The sequence below is a fragment of the Triticum urartu genome, chromosome 2A (genome assembly GCF_056163025.1).
Source record: "Triticum urartu cultivar PI428250 chromosome 2A, HENAU_Tu73, whole genome shotgun sequence".
NCBI lineage: Eukaryota > Viridiplantae > Streptophyta > Magnoliopsida > Poales > Poaceae > Triticum > Triticum urartu.
The window spans coordinates 638,742,198-638,756,907 of NC_141874.1; positions in this window are offsets into that span (position 1 = coordinate 638,742,198).

Sequence of the window (14,710 nt, forward strand, 5' to 3'; positions counted from 1 at the left end):
TGGCTCGCTCTCCATGATCTTGGATACCTACAGGGAACGGGGATGAGACAAGAGACATCCATGGAACAATTTTATTTCACACATATGGAACGTTAATTCAAAGCACTTCCATTGGCCCCCAGAATAAATACGAAGGGTTGCAAAGCCCATGCGTCAACCCGTACCTTATTGAACTACTCACACATGAAGACCAGATTGCATGAAGAACACATTAAAGAACGCATCTTAAAGATCGATTGATTGATAATATGTCTTATAGTGGATGCCTTGTGTGATGCACGATTACAAGTACGATCTAGAGAGGAAGCACTATGGTGGCGATGGTGGCTATGGAGATGGAAATGGCGACGGCTAGGGTTGATGGGAGGGGATGAAGCTTTGTTCTGGCTTCACTCGCGGATGTTATGTTGACATTTCGACGTGGTCTCCTTTATAAAAGTTGTTCAGGTGGACGAGGAGCCTCGAAATCCACGCCATACGACCGCTCGTACGAGCACTCGTGGTCGTATGGAACGTTGTCTTTTGTGTTGTCTTCTCTGGTGTGCCTCCTCTTGATTTCTTCTATCTTCTTTTCCACCCCTTTCCATGTTCACACGTGATTTATTTCCTTTTTAACCCATTTCCTATGGAAATGCCTCAAAGAGAGGATTTGTGGAATCATTTGCATTCATTAGTCATTAGTAGCAATATCAGAGTGAATATCTCGGTTTTAATGAAATATCTTGGTTTCATAAAATATCTTGGTTTAAACAAAGGGTGAATGAGTATAAAATATCACCCATAAAATTCCCCAGGCTTAAACTTGATCATCCTCGAGCAACATAGAGAGAAATCCGAATCATGAGGAACTCAGTTGTTTAAATCGAAATAACGAGAAGGTTTTGGTTCACTTACGATCGATACGCCTAGATAGCCCTCCGCTTCTTGACCTGAAAACTTAGTATAGCTATAGTGGTGGCATGGTTATTATGCAAGTGTTAGTGAAGCAAAGATAATCAACACAAAGTTTTTGATCTACTAGATAAAACAAATTTGCTACACTCAGTTCTATTTATTCTAGACAACACTTGCTTGTTGGGAATGCACGGAAGAGTTTTCTTTGATGGAGCAATAGAAACATAAGTTAGGGAGTGAAAGGCATGTAGAAGAACATAATGCTAGAGTGCTCATGAACGTACCCACAATTATCTCGTCATAAAGGCTCTCGAGCACTTTATTTCAATCATTGTTTGTTGAAATTTTGGGTGTCACGTGAAGGGATTATGCCAAGTAAGTGATCATGCATAGAGTTTTGTTGTGGCTTAATTTTTGGGAACTATGGACCTCTGATAAATGTCTCTTTCGATCTCTTTTGTCCAGTCCCCTTTTATTACCACATACACACCCATTCAAGAGAAAGCCGAATAATATTCATTTGTAGCGTTGTTACTACGTATGGTAACAAACTCATAGCTGAAATCTGAGTCGTGGTCTCTGGTGGATCATTCATTGGTTAGTACAGTCCTCGGCATAACATCAGAAAAAGGTGACAGAGCCACATTTACACATGTACACGTGCATATAGCAGTAGGGCCATAACACCAGCGAGAAGCTGAAGCACCATTGTAAGAGATACAACACAGATTGTTTTGGCGTATTCTCGTTCACCCTTCAACTAAGTTCCTCTAGATAATCTAATCCGCAAGTGTTATCAAGTCTATTAAATTAACACACGGGGTTCATTTCTAACAACATCTTCTCTATAATTTTTCTCAACACCCAAGTCTTTGAAGACTTTATCTTATGGACGGTTATTCTTAGTTAAGGTCATTTCAATAAAAACAGTCCCACGACAAGTCTTGGTTATCTAGACTAAACAGAACAAAGGCTACAAAATTGTTTTAGCTACTAGAACAAAACCTTTGTCTTAATTATCAAGACTCACTCCCTCTTGCACATATCACACATACTACTACTACATCCACTCTAAGTATTTCAAATGCAAACAGACGGGAGTCATATGACGTACCTTCATGGTTGTGAATGCACACACTTCTCTTCCTTATTCTTGCATTCCTCGTTGTCTGGTGTAGATCAACTCCTTTGAAAACAAAAAATGCAAACGAACTCCAAGGAGGTAAAAAGAACAAGAACAAAGCAAAGCTTATTCTATTTTTGGTTTTTGTTTGAAAACTAACTTGCAAACCAAAAATCGCAAAAGGCAAAAAGAAAAATGAAAGCAAATAAAAAGCAGTGTTGGAACAGACCAACACAAGTGTTTTGAAGCTCCATGACCTTAAGTACAACCTCATTACAATTGATTCAAATACCGCCACATCTTCATTTATACGTGGAGATGGCCTCCCCCAAGCTTAAGCTTTTGCAAGCCAAAACCGGTGGGATCATTGTGGCGGTTGGTCAGGTGCCCATCCTTGGCTCTAGTTGAACAAGCTTGAATCCATGTAGGTGGACGTGTCTCGAAGGGACTCAGCGAGGTTGCTCATATCATTGAGAAAGCCCTGGAGGCTGTAGAGGTCCAAGTAGGTGGTGTAGGCTTCTTGTTGTGGCTACTCTTGGGGTTGCTCTCTTCTTTGTTGGTGACGAGTTCTTCTTCATCTACTTGTTAAGGTTCCGGGCCTTCCTGGTCAAAAGTTGCATCTCCTGCCCGTGGAACATAATGCAATTGTCCATGTTCTATGGAGAAACGTTTAGGCATAGGAGTAGGCAACAAGTATGCCACTCCAGGAATTTTGATGCAATGACGACCACGGCTAACTACTACCATTCCAGCGCTAGTAAGAACAAGAATATTAATAAGGTTGTTACCGACAATGGGGTGAAGGTGATTGTAGTTGAGACCAATGGAATTGGACAACATGGTGATCGCTCCTTCACATACGATATCTCCTTGTGCATGATTTATTGCCCCTAAGTTGGGAGAATGACCGACATCAAGGTTTGCTGCTTTCCCGAGAACTAGCATGTTCTCATCATTCACCTTAGAAACTTCTCCTCATGCCTGCAACAAGTTAGTGATAACATAATAGAAATAACGTATAGCATGACTTTCGATGCAACTGGCTCTTTGCATTGAGCCATGGACACCATCTGGTATAAGGATTGCCTCGGGTGCAGGATAGTGAAATCATAAACATATCAAAGATCATCATCATTATTGGAGAAGACAAAGTGATTAACACCGCTCGCTGAGAGTGATGTTGAAATTGAAGGAAATATGCCCTAGAGGCAATAATAAAGTTATTATTTATTTCCTTATTTCATGATAAATGTTTATTATTCATGCTAGAATTGTATTAACCAGAAACATAATACATGTGTGAATACATAGACAAACATAGTGTCACTAGTATGCCTCTATTTGACTAGCTCATTGATCAAAGATGGTTAAGTTCCCTAACCATAGACATGAGTTGTTATTTGATCAATGGGATCACATCATTAGGAGAATGATGTGATTGACTTGACCCATTCCGTTAGCTTAGCACTTGATCGTTTACTGCTATTGCTTTCTTCATGACTTATACATGTTCTTAATTATGACTATGAGATTATGCAACTCCCGAATACCGGAGGAACACTTTGTGTGCTACCAAATGTCACAACGTAACTGGGTGATTATAAAGATGCTCTACATGTGTCTCCGATGGTACTTGTTGAGTTGGCATAGATAAAGATTAGGATTTGTTACTCCGATTGTTGGAGAGGTATCTCTGGGCCCTCTCGATAATACACATCACTATAAGCCTTGCAAGCATGATAACTAATGAGTTAGTTATGGGATGATGTATTACAGAACGAGTAAAGAGACTTGCCGGTAACGAGATTGAACTAGGTATTGGATACCGACGATCGAATCTCGGGCAAGTAACATACCGATGACAGAGAGAACAACGTATAGTGTTGTGCGGTTTGACCGATAAAGATCTTCGTAGAATATGTAGGAACCAATATGAGCATCCACGTTCCGCTATTGGTTATTGACCAGAGACGTGTCTCGGTCATGTCTACATAGTTCTCGAACTCATAGGGTCTGCACGCTTAATTTTCTGTGATGATCGGTTTTATGAGTTTATATGTTTTGATATACCGAAGGTAGTTCGGAGTCCCAGATGTGATCACGGACATGACGAGGAGTCTCGAAATGGTCAATACATAAAGATTGATATATTGGAAGCCTACATTTGGACATCAGAATAGTTCCCGGTGAAATCGGGATTTTATCGGAGTACCGGAGGGGTTACCGGAACCTCCCAGGGGCTAATGGGCCTTGTTGGGCCATAAGGGAAATAGAGAGGGGGCGGCCTAGGGCAGGCAGCACGCCCCCTTCCCCTGTCTGAATTGGACTAGGAGAAGGGGGGCGGCACCCCCTTTCCTTCTCTTTCTCTCCCTGCCTTTCCCCCTCCTAGTAGGAGTAGGAAAGGGAGGAATCCTACTCCTACTAGGAGGAGGATTCCTCCTCCTAGGCGCGCCAACAAGGGCCGGCCGGCCTTCCCCTTGCTCCTTTATATATAGGGGCAGGGGGCACCTCTAGACACACAAGTTGATCACAAAGATCTCTCCCAGCCGTGTGCGGTGCCCCCCTCCACCATAATCCACCTCGGTCATACTGTAGCGGTGTTTAGGCAAAGCCCTGCTGCGGTAGCTTCATCAACATCGTCACCACGCCGTCGTGCTGACGAAACTCTTCCCCGAGCTCTACTGGATCGTGAGTTAGAGGGACGTCACCGAGCTAAACGTGTGCTGAACGCGGAGGTGTCGTGAAGACGTACGACTACATCAACCGCGTTGTCATAACGCTTCCGCTTAACGGTCTACGAGGGTACGTAGACGACACTCTCCCCTCTCGTTGCTATGCATCACCATGATCCTGCGTGTGCGTAGAAATTTTTTGAAATTACTACGTTCCCCAACAGTGGCATCCGAGCCAGGTTTTATGCGTAGATGTTATATGCACGAGTAGAACACAAATGAGTTGTGGGCGATACGATCATACTGCTTACCAGCATGTCATACTTTGGTTCGGCGGTATTGTTGGATGAAGCGGCCCGGACCGACATTACGCGTACGCTTACGCGAGACTGGTTCTACCGACGTGCTTTGCACACAGGTGGCTGGCGGGTGTCAGTTTCTCCAACTTTAGTTGAACTGAGTGTGGCTACACCCGGTCCTTGAGAAGGTTAAAACACCACCAACTTGATGAACTATCATTGTGGTTGATGCATAGGTAAGAACGGTTCTTGCTCAGCCCGTAGCAGCCACGTAAAACTTGCAACAACAAAGTAGAGGACGTCTAACTTGTTTTTGCAGGGCATGTTGTGATGTGATATGGTCAAGACATGATGCTATATTTATTGTATGAGATGATCATGTTTTGTAACGGAGTTATCGGCAACTGGCAGGAGCCATATGGTTGTCGCTTTATTGTATGCAATGCAATCGCCCTGATGTCTACTACACAACCTTCTTCTTATAGACGTTGTTGGGCCTCCAAGTGCAGAGGTTTGTAGGACAGTAGCAAATTTCCCTCAAGTGGATGACCTAAGGTTTATCAATCCGTGGGAGGCGTAGGATGAAGATGGTCTCTCTCAAGCAACCCTGCAACCAAATAACAAAGAGTCTCTTGTGTCCCCAACACACCCAATACAATGGTAAATTGTATAGGTGCACTACTTCGGCGAAGATATGGTGATACAAGTGCAATATGGATGGTAGATATAGGTTTTTGTAATCTGAAAATATAAAAACAACAAGGTAACTAATGATAAAAGTGAGCATAAACGGTATTGCAATGCTAGGAAACAAGGCCTAGGGTTCATACTTTCACTAGTGCAAGTTCTCTCAACAATAATAACATAATTGGATCATATAACTATCCCTCAACATGCAACAAAGAGTCACTCCAAAGTCACTAATAGCGGAGAACAAACGAAGAGATTATGGTAGGGTACGAAACCACCTCAAAGTTATCCTTTTCGATTGATCTATTCAAGAGTCCGTAGTAAAATAACATGAAGCTATTCTTTCCGTTCAATCTATCATAGAGTTCGTACTAGAATAACACCTTAAGACACAAATCAACCAAAACCCTAATGTCACCTAGATATTCCAATGTCACCTCAAGTATCTGTGGGTATGATTATACGATATGCATCACACAATCTCAGATTCATCTATTCAAACCAACACAAAGTACTTCAAAGAGTGCCCCAAAGTTTCTACCGGAGAGTCAAGACGAAAACGTGTGCCAACCCCTATGCATAGATTCCCAAGGTCACGGAACCCGCAAGTTAATCACCAAAACATACATCAAGTGGATCAATAGAATACCCCATTGTCACCACGGGTATCCCACGCAAGACATACATCATGTGTTCTCAAATCCTTAAAGACTCATTCCGATAAGATAACTTCAAAGGGAAAACTCAATCCATTACAAGAGAGTAGAGGGGGGAGAAACATCAGCAGATCCAACTATAATAACAAAGCTCGCGATACATCAAGATCGTACCACCTCAAGAACATGAGAGAGAGAGGGAGATCAAGCACATAGCTACTAGTACATACCCTCAGCACCGAGGGAGAACTACTCCCTCCTCGTCATGGAGAGCTCCAGGATGATGAAGATGGCCACCGGAGATGGATTCCCCCTCCGGCAGGGTGCCGGAATGGGTCTAGATTGGTTTTCGGTGGCTACGGAGGCTTCTGGCGGCGGAACTCCCGATTTATTGTGCTCCCCGAAGTTTTTAGAGTATATGGGTATATATGGGAGGAAGAAGTACGTCGGTGGACCTCCGGGCTGTCCACGAGGCAGGGGGCGCGCCCAGGGGGTGGGCGTGCCCCCCACCCTCGTGGGCAGCCCGGGACTCTCCTTGTCCAACTCTGATACTCTGTGGGCTTCTTCTGGTCCAAAAATAAGTTTCGTGAAGTTTCAGGTCAATTGGACTCCGTTTGATTTTCCTTTTCTGCGATACTCTAAAACAAGGAAAAAACACAAACTGGCACTAGGCTCTAGGTTAATAGGTTAGTCCCAAAAATCATATAAAATAGCATATAAATGCATATAAAACATCCAAGGTTGATAATATAATAGCATGGAACAATCAAAAATTATAGATACGTTGGAGACGTATCAGCATCCCCAAGCTTAATTCCTGCTCGTCCTCGAGTAGGTAAATGATAAAAACGGAATTTTTGATGTGGAATGCTACCTAACATATTTCTCTATGTAATTCTCTATTGTGGCAAGAATATTCAGATCCATAAGATTCAATACAAAAGTTTAATATTGACATAAAAACAATAATACTTCAAGCATACTAACTAAGCAATCATGTCTTCTCAAAATAACATGGCCAAAGAAAGTTCATCCCTACAAAATCATATAGTTTGTTCATGCTCCATTTTCATCATACAAGAATGCTCTCATCATGCACAACCCCGATGACAAGCCAAGCAATTGTTTCATACTTTAGTAATCTCAAACTTTTTTCAACTTTCACGCAATACATGAGCGTGAGCCATGGATATAGCACTATGGGTGGAATAGAATATAATGAGGGGGTTATGTGGAGAAGACAAAAAGGAGAAAGTCTCACATCGACGCGGCTAATCAATGGGCTAGGGAGATGCCCATCAATTGATGTCAATGCAAGGAGTAGGGATTGCCATGCAACGGATGCACTAGAGCTATAAATGTATGAAGGCTCAACAAAATAAACTAAGTGGGTGTGCATCCAACTTGCTTGCTCACGAAGACCTAGGGCACTTGAGGAGGCCCATTGTTGGAATATACAAGCCAAGTTCTATAATGAAAAATTCCCACTAGTATATGAAAGTGACAAAACAAGAGACTCTCTATCATAAAGATCATGGTGCTACTTTGAAGCACAAGTGTGGAAAAAGGATAGTAGCACTGTCACTTTTATTTTTATTTTTTTATTTTTTTATTTGGCCTTTCCTTTTTTGGCCTTTCTTTTTTTTATTTGGCCTTTTTTGGGACAATGCTCTATGAATGATGATCATCACACTTCTATTTGTTTACAACTCAATGATTACAACTCGATACTAGAACAAAGTATGACTCTATATGAATGCCTCCGGCGGTATACCGGGATAGCAATGAATCAAGAGTGACATGTATGAAAAATTATGAATGGTGGCTTTGCCACAAATACGATGTCGACTACATGATTATGCAAGGCACTATGACAATGATGAAGTGTGTCATAATAAACGGAACGGTGGAAAGTTGCATGGCAATATATCTCAGAATGGCTATGGAAATGCCATAATAGGTAGGTATGGTGGCTGTTTTGAGGAAGATATAAGGAGGTTTATGTGTGAAAGAGCGCATCATATCACGGGGTTTGGATGCACCGGCGAAGTTTGCACCAACTCTCAATGTGAGAAAGGGCAATGCACGGTACCGGAGAGGCTAGCAATGATGGAAGGGTAAGAGTGCGTATAATCCATGGACTCAACATTAGTCATAAAGAACTCACATACTTATTGCAAAAATCTACAAGTCATCAAAAACCAAGCACTACGCGCATGCTCCTAGGGGGATAGATTGGTAGGAAAAGACCATCGCTCATCCCCGATTGCCACTCATAAGGAGGACAATCAAATAACACCTCATGTTTCAAATTTGTTACACAACGTTTACCATACGTGCATGCTACAGGACTTGCAAACTTCAACACAAGTATTTCTCAAATTCACAACTACTCAACTAGCACAACTTTAATATCACTATCTCCATATCTCAAAACAATTATCAAGTATCAAACTTCTCTTAGTATTCAATGCACTCTATATGAAAGTTTTTATTATACCCATCTTGGATGTTGTAGGATCGAAAGTATGTCTAGAGGGGGGGTGATTAGACTACTTGACCAAATAAAAACTTAACCTTTTCCCAATTTTAGTTCTTGGCAGATTTTAGCTATTGTAGGACAAGTCAAGCAATCATCACACAATTCAAGCAAGCATGCAAAGAGTATATTGGCAGCGGAAAGTAAAGCATGCAACTTGCAAGAATGTAAAGGGAAGGGTTTGGAGAATTCAAACGCAATTGGAGACACGGATGTTTTTCCCGTGGTTCGGATAGGTGGTGCTATCCTACATCCACGTTGATGGAGACTTCAACCCACGAAAGGTAACGGTTGCGCGAGTCCACGGAGGGCTCCACCCACGAAGGGTAACGGTTGCGTGAGTCCACGAAGGGCTCCACCCACGAAGGGTCCACGAAGAAGCAACCACCCACAAAGGGTCCACGAAGAAGCAACCTTGTCTATCCCACCATGGCCATCGCCCACAAAGGACTTGCCTCACTAGCGGTAGATCTTCACGAAGTAGGCGATCTCCTTGCCCTTACAAACTCCTTGGTTCAACTCCACAATCTTGTCGGAGGCTCCCAAGTGACACCTAGCCAATCTAGGAGACACCACTCTCCAAGAAGTAACAAATGGTGTGTAGGTAATGAACTCCTTGCTCTTGTGCTTCAAATGATAGTCTCCCCAACACTCAACTCTCTCATAGGATTTGGATTTTGTGGAAAGAAGATTTGAGTGGAAAGCAACTTGGGAAGGCTAGAGATCAAGATTCATATGGTAGGAATGGAATGTCTTGATCTCAACACATGAGTAGGTGGTTCTCTCTCAGAACATATGAGTTGGAATTGTGTATGTGTTCTGATGGCTCTCTCCACGAATGAAGAGGAGGTGGAGGGGTATATATAGCCTCCACACAAAATCCAACCGTTACACACAGTTTTCCAATCTCGGTGGGACCGAATCAACAAACTCGGTCGGACCGAAAAGGTAAACCTAGTGACCGTTAGAGATTTTCGGTGGGACTGACATGCAACTCGGTAGGACCGATATGGTTAGGGTTTGGGCATAACGTAATCTCGGTGAGACCGATTACACAAACTCGGTGAGACCGAATTTGGTAATTAGCTAACCAGAGAGTTGGTCAGGCAAACTCGGTGGGACCGATTTGCTCTTTCGGTGAGACCGAAAAGTTACAAAAAGGAAACACTGAATTTATATTGCAATCTCGGTGGGACCAATTCGCTCTTTCGGTGAGACCGAAAAGTTACGAAAGGGAAACAGAGAGTTTGCAATCCCATCTCGGTGAGACCGAGATCCCTATCGGTAGAACCGAATTGCTAGGGTTTGGCAGTGGCTTATGACAAATGAAACTCGGTGGCGCCGGATAGAAAGAATCGGTAGGACCGAGTTTGGCTTAGGGTTTAGGTCATATGTGGATATGGGAAAGTAGTTGAGGGTTTTGGAGCATATCACTAAGCACATGAAGCAAGAGGCTCATTAAGCAACACCTCATCCCTCCTTGATAGTATTGGCTTTTCCTAAAGACTCAATGTGATCTTGGATCACTAAAATATAAAATGAAGAGTCTTGAGCTTTTGAGCTTGAGCCAATCCTTTGTCCTTAGCATTTTGAGGGTTCCACTTTCACATCCATGCCATGCCAATCATTGAGCTTTCCTGAAATAATCATCTTGGAATAGCATTAGCTCAATGAGCTATATGTTGTTATGAATTACCAAAACCACCTAGGGATAGTTGCACTTTCAATCTCCCCCTTTTTGGTAATTGATGAGAACATATAGATCAAAGCTTCGACAAATGATAATAAGCATGAAATATGTCGTCGCTTTGAGAAGTATGTGACAAGTAAGAGCTCCCCCTAAATTTGTGCATATTTAAAATTTGCTTTGGATTGCAAATGCACAAGGAGTTAGAGTCATGGGTTACTCTTCCATGTCACATACATCTTGGTGGAGCGCTTAAATGATAAGAATGAAATACATGCACTCATCACCAAGAATAGTGAATGATCACATAAGATAGATAAGATAATAGCATTTAAGCAAACATTAAGTGTAGCTTATGATCAAACACATGATCATCAATGTCTCACAGATAATGACGTAGTCTCTCAAGCACTCAAAAGCAAACAAAGTTCGAAAAACCACCAAATAAAGCAAGAGAAAAGCAACACTCTCTCTCTCGAAGCCTATGATCTATACATTTTTCTCCCCCTTTGGCAACAAGTTACCAAAAAGTTCCTAGAAAATGCATAGTGCTAAGTCGACACTCAGACTTGATCTTCAGGTGGTGGTGGAGTCCGGAGCACTCCAAGGATGAAGCCTTCTGTAGACATGGTCGGAGTTGAGGCTGAAGTAGACGCTGGAGCTGGTGGAACTGAAGCTGTAGCTAGTGTAGAAGTGGTGGCTCTGGTGTCAGCAACCGGCACTGCATGTGATCTCTGACCTCGTGGCACTCTGGCAAATGCATCAGTTGTAGTCTTGCCTCTCCTCTCCTGCATGTCATCCTGAAGTTGTTCCACTGCAGACTGAATCTCTGTTACTTTGACATCCAAGTCATAGAACTTTTGTTCCATGATTCTCTCTAAGCTCTGCTGATTCTGAGTGAGGGTGGCCAGTCCTTGCTCAATCCTCAGTGTGGATGCAATCAAGTAACCAAGCTGCTCTTGTTTGGTTTTCAAGAAGTACTCAGATGCCTTCTCTTGAGTTGGCATGTTGGCAGCTTTCTCCTTCCTTGCCTTCTCCTTCTTTGCTTGTGCTTGAACGGACGATGGTTCATTCTCATGCATGACAACCTGATTATCTTCAAAATCTGGATGAATGGGCAGATGTTCCTTATCCAAAAGGTATATCCCCGTGCCCATCTTGGAGTTAATGAGCTCCTGGATCTGAGGGGCATAACCACAGCTCCTCTTCTGATCTGCTGCAGTCCTCTTGATAGTCTCTATTATGAGGCTCATGACCTTGAATTTCTGAGGCACATCAAATACATGAAGCAAATTGATTGCATGGCCTCTGATCATCTTGTGATCACCTGACTTGGGCAAGAGAGTGTGCCTCAAAATCCAATTAATAGTTGGCAGCCCTGACAGAAGATAATGCACTGAGCCAAATTTGAAAGTGTCAAGTGCTTCATTTGGAATCTCCTTGTACATGTTGGACATAGAGTTGTGGTCCATCTTCTTCTTGGCATAGATATCCAAGTCATCCTCATGCTCCTCTAGGGCATTGATCAGCTGAGCCCATTCAGCAACTGTAGATTGGTACCTCGTACCTTCAGACATCCATGTGATCTTTCCATCTGGGTAGAAATGTGCCGTGGAGTAGAATTGCATAATAAGTTCCTCGTTCCACTTTGTGAGCTTCTGCCCAACAAAGTCTGCTACTCCACAAGCATTGAAGCTGTCTTGCACTCCAGGATAGTGCTCTTCATTGTCCTTGATGTATTGCCAGTCAACCCATCTCATATCACAGACTATTGGCTTCTTATCAAGCAACACTGTCTCATAGAAATCTTGCTGTTCCTTGGTGTGAAACCTGTAATCCACTGCAGTTCTTCTCCTTGAAGCATACGGGTCTGCTTCTCTCCACTTCCTCAGCCCCGAGTCTCTCCTGAGCTTCATATCCTCAGCCACAGGATGAGCATCGTTGTGGTCTGGGATCTTGGGCTTGAGCTTTCTGAGTACTTGCTCTTCATCATCTTCTTCAGCAGCTTCAGGCACTGGGGCCTTGTTCTTCTCAGCAGCAGGTATGCTCCTTGTATTTCTCTTTGGTGCAGACTTGGGCTTGGAGGCAGCTTTGGGTGCTTCTTTGGGCTTAGATGTGGCAGCCCCTGTCCTGATAGCATCACCCATAAGCTTAGGTGCCTTAGGTGCTGGTGCAGCAACCTCTTCTTCTTCCTCTTCTTCCATGATGGAAGCCTTTCCAAGCACTTTGGCTACGGTCTTCTTGACCCTTTCCTTCCTCTTCTTTCCCTCAGCAGCAACTGACTCTATGGGAGTGGGTTTCTCAGTTGAAGCTCTGGCCTTTGACATAGGCTGCCTGCCTGCTGGCCTTTTGATTTTCATCCCTGGCTTTGTGCCTTGAGCTAAGCCATGTTCCTTCTCAAGCACTACTCTCTTTGAAGTTGCTTCCTCTTCTGCCACATAATCCTCATCCTCTGATTCTGAGGTTCTCTTCTTCCTCTGTCTGGTGGCAGCCTTTGGCAGATTGCTAGGAGTACTTCTGCTGCCATCATCTGAAGAACTTGAGGGACTAGTGCCCTCACTCATCTGCACTTGCTCTTCTGACATGTTCTGGCTATCACTCTGGTCTGACATGATGAACAAGCTGACTGTTGACCCTGTGAACAGTTTATAGATGAGGTAGAATAGATGAGCATCACAAAATGCAGAGATTTTTGCAAAAAAATAATTCAAAAACTTAGTTTTAGTTTCCCACTGAAAGCATCTCGGATCTACCGATTTTCAAACTCGGTGATACCGAAGCAGTTTTGGAACCTAAACTAGTGAACTCGGTTGGACTGAGTCACAGTTCGGTGGCACCGAGACTGCTAGGGTTTCACAGAGTTCCAAAATTGATCACACTGATAAGTAATTCTCGGTCAGACCGAGTCTCACTTGTGCAATGGCATGAGCCAAATCGGTGGGACCGAGTTTTTCAACTCGGTGGGTCCGAGATGGTTTCGGCGGAAACCTAAACCTAGAATATTCAAATCAAACCTAATCTACGAGCGCATTGACTGGATAGGAGTGTTTCAATCGTGGCAAGAATCATGATGATCACAATGTGCTAAGAATCGGATTGGAGAATAGCACAAAGATCGAGTCCATACCCTAGTTCGGCGGAGACTCGCTACGGCGGCAACGGCGGGGTAGAATTCCGTTGACGGCGATGGAGACCAGCGACTGGAGGCGGCTGGCGGCGAGGAGACGATCCGGAGACCATGTTGGCAGAGCAGGCTATCGCGCGGGCGAAGGGGTTCGGAGAAATTTCCAAATTTTTGCCCGTGACTATATATAGCCCGACCCTGTCGGTGTGACCGAGTGGAACAACTCAGTGGCACCGAGATTCATAACTGCAAGCAGTTACTGAAACTCGGTGTGACCGAAAAGTTCAAATCGGTTGCACCGAGATCGAAAACCTAGATCAACTTAATGATCTCGGTAGGACCGAAAGTGGGGTATCGGTCAGACCGAGAATCATAAAGAGGTTTTGGAAGTTTAAGTCTATGACGAATCGGGGACTTCGAGCGCTCCTCACACAGAGTGGTTCGAATCTGACTTGATCAAATTTTGTGATGTAGCATGAATAGAGTTTGAGACGAGAAAAGCATAGATAGCTAGAGGAGGTTCTTAGGCATTCTTGTCCATCCACTTGGCAAAAGGAAATAAAACCGAACAATCAAAACAACAAGTGGATGTCCTCGAATGAGTAAAATATGCAACCAGCATGCTCACACAATAAGATGGCAAATGAAATATGTGACAAGGCATGCACAACCAATTCTAGCATCTATCAAGCAATTTGCGATGACAAGGTCATCTATATATGAGTATATTGACTTAGGAGTCAAGTGAGAACACTTGATCATAGGTCATACTCATCGTTTAAGCTCAAGTGGGGTTACCACTTTTACATAAAGCATTGTTGTGTTCACATCTTTAGAGTTGCTTTAGCTCAAGTCTTAGAGTAAAGCCCCCCCTAGATGTGATATCCCCCCTTAGAGGGATGAACTAACCTCGGGTTTTGTCGATGATGACTTCATGTAGATGTTGAAGATGTGGATGCTCAATGTTGATGTAGATCACTTAGAGCTATCCATTTGAGTGAATTGCACTTTCAATACCTACATGGG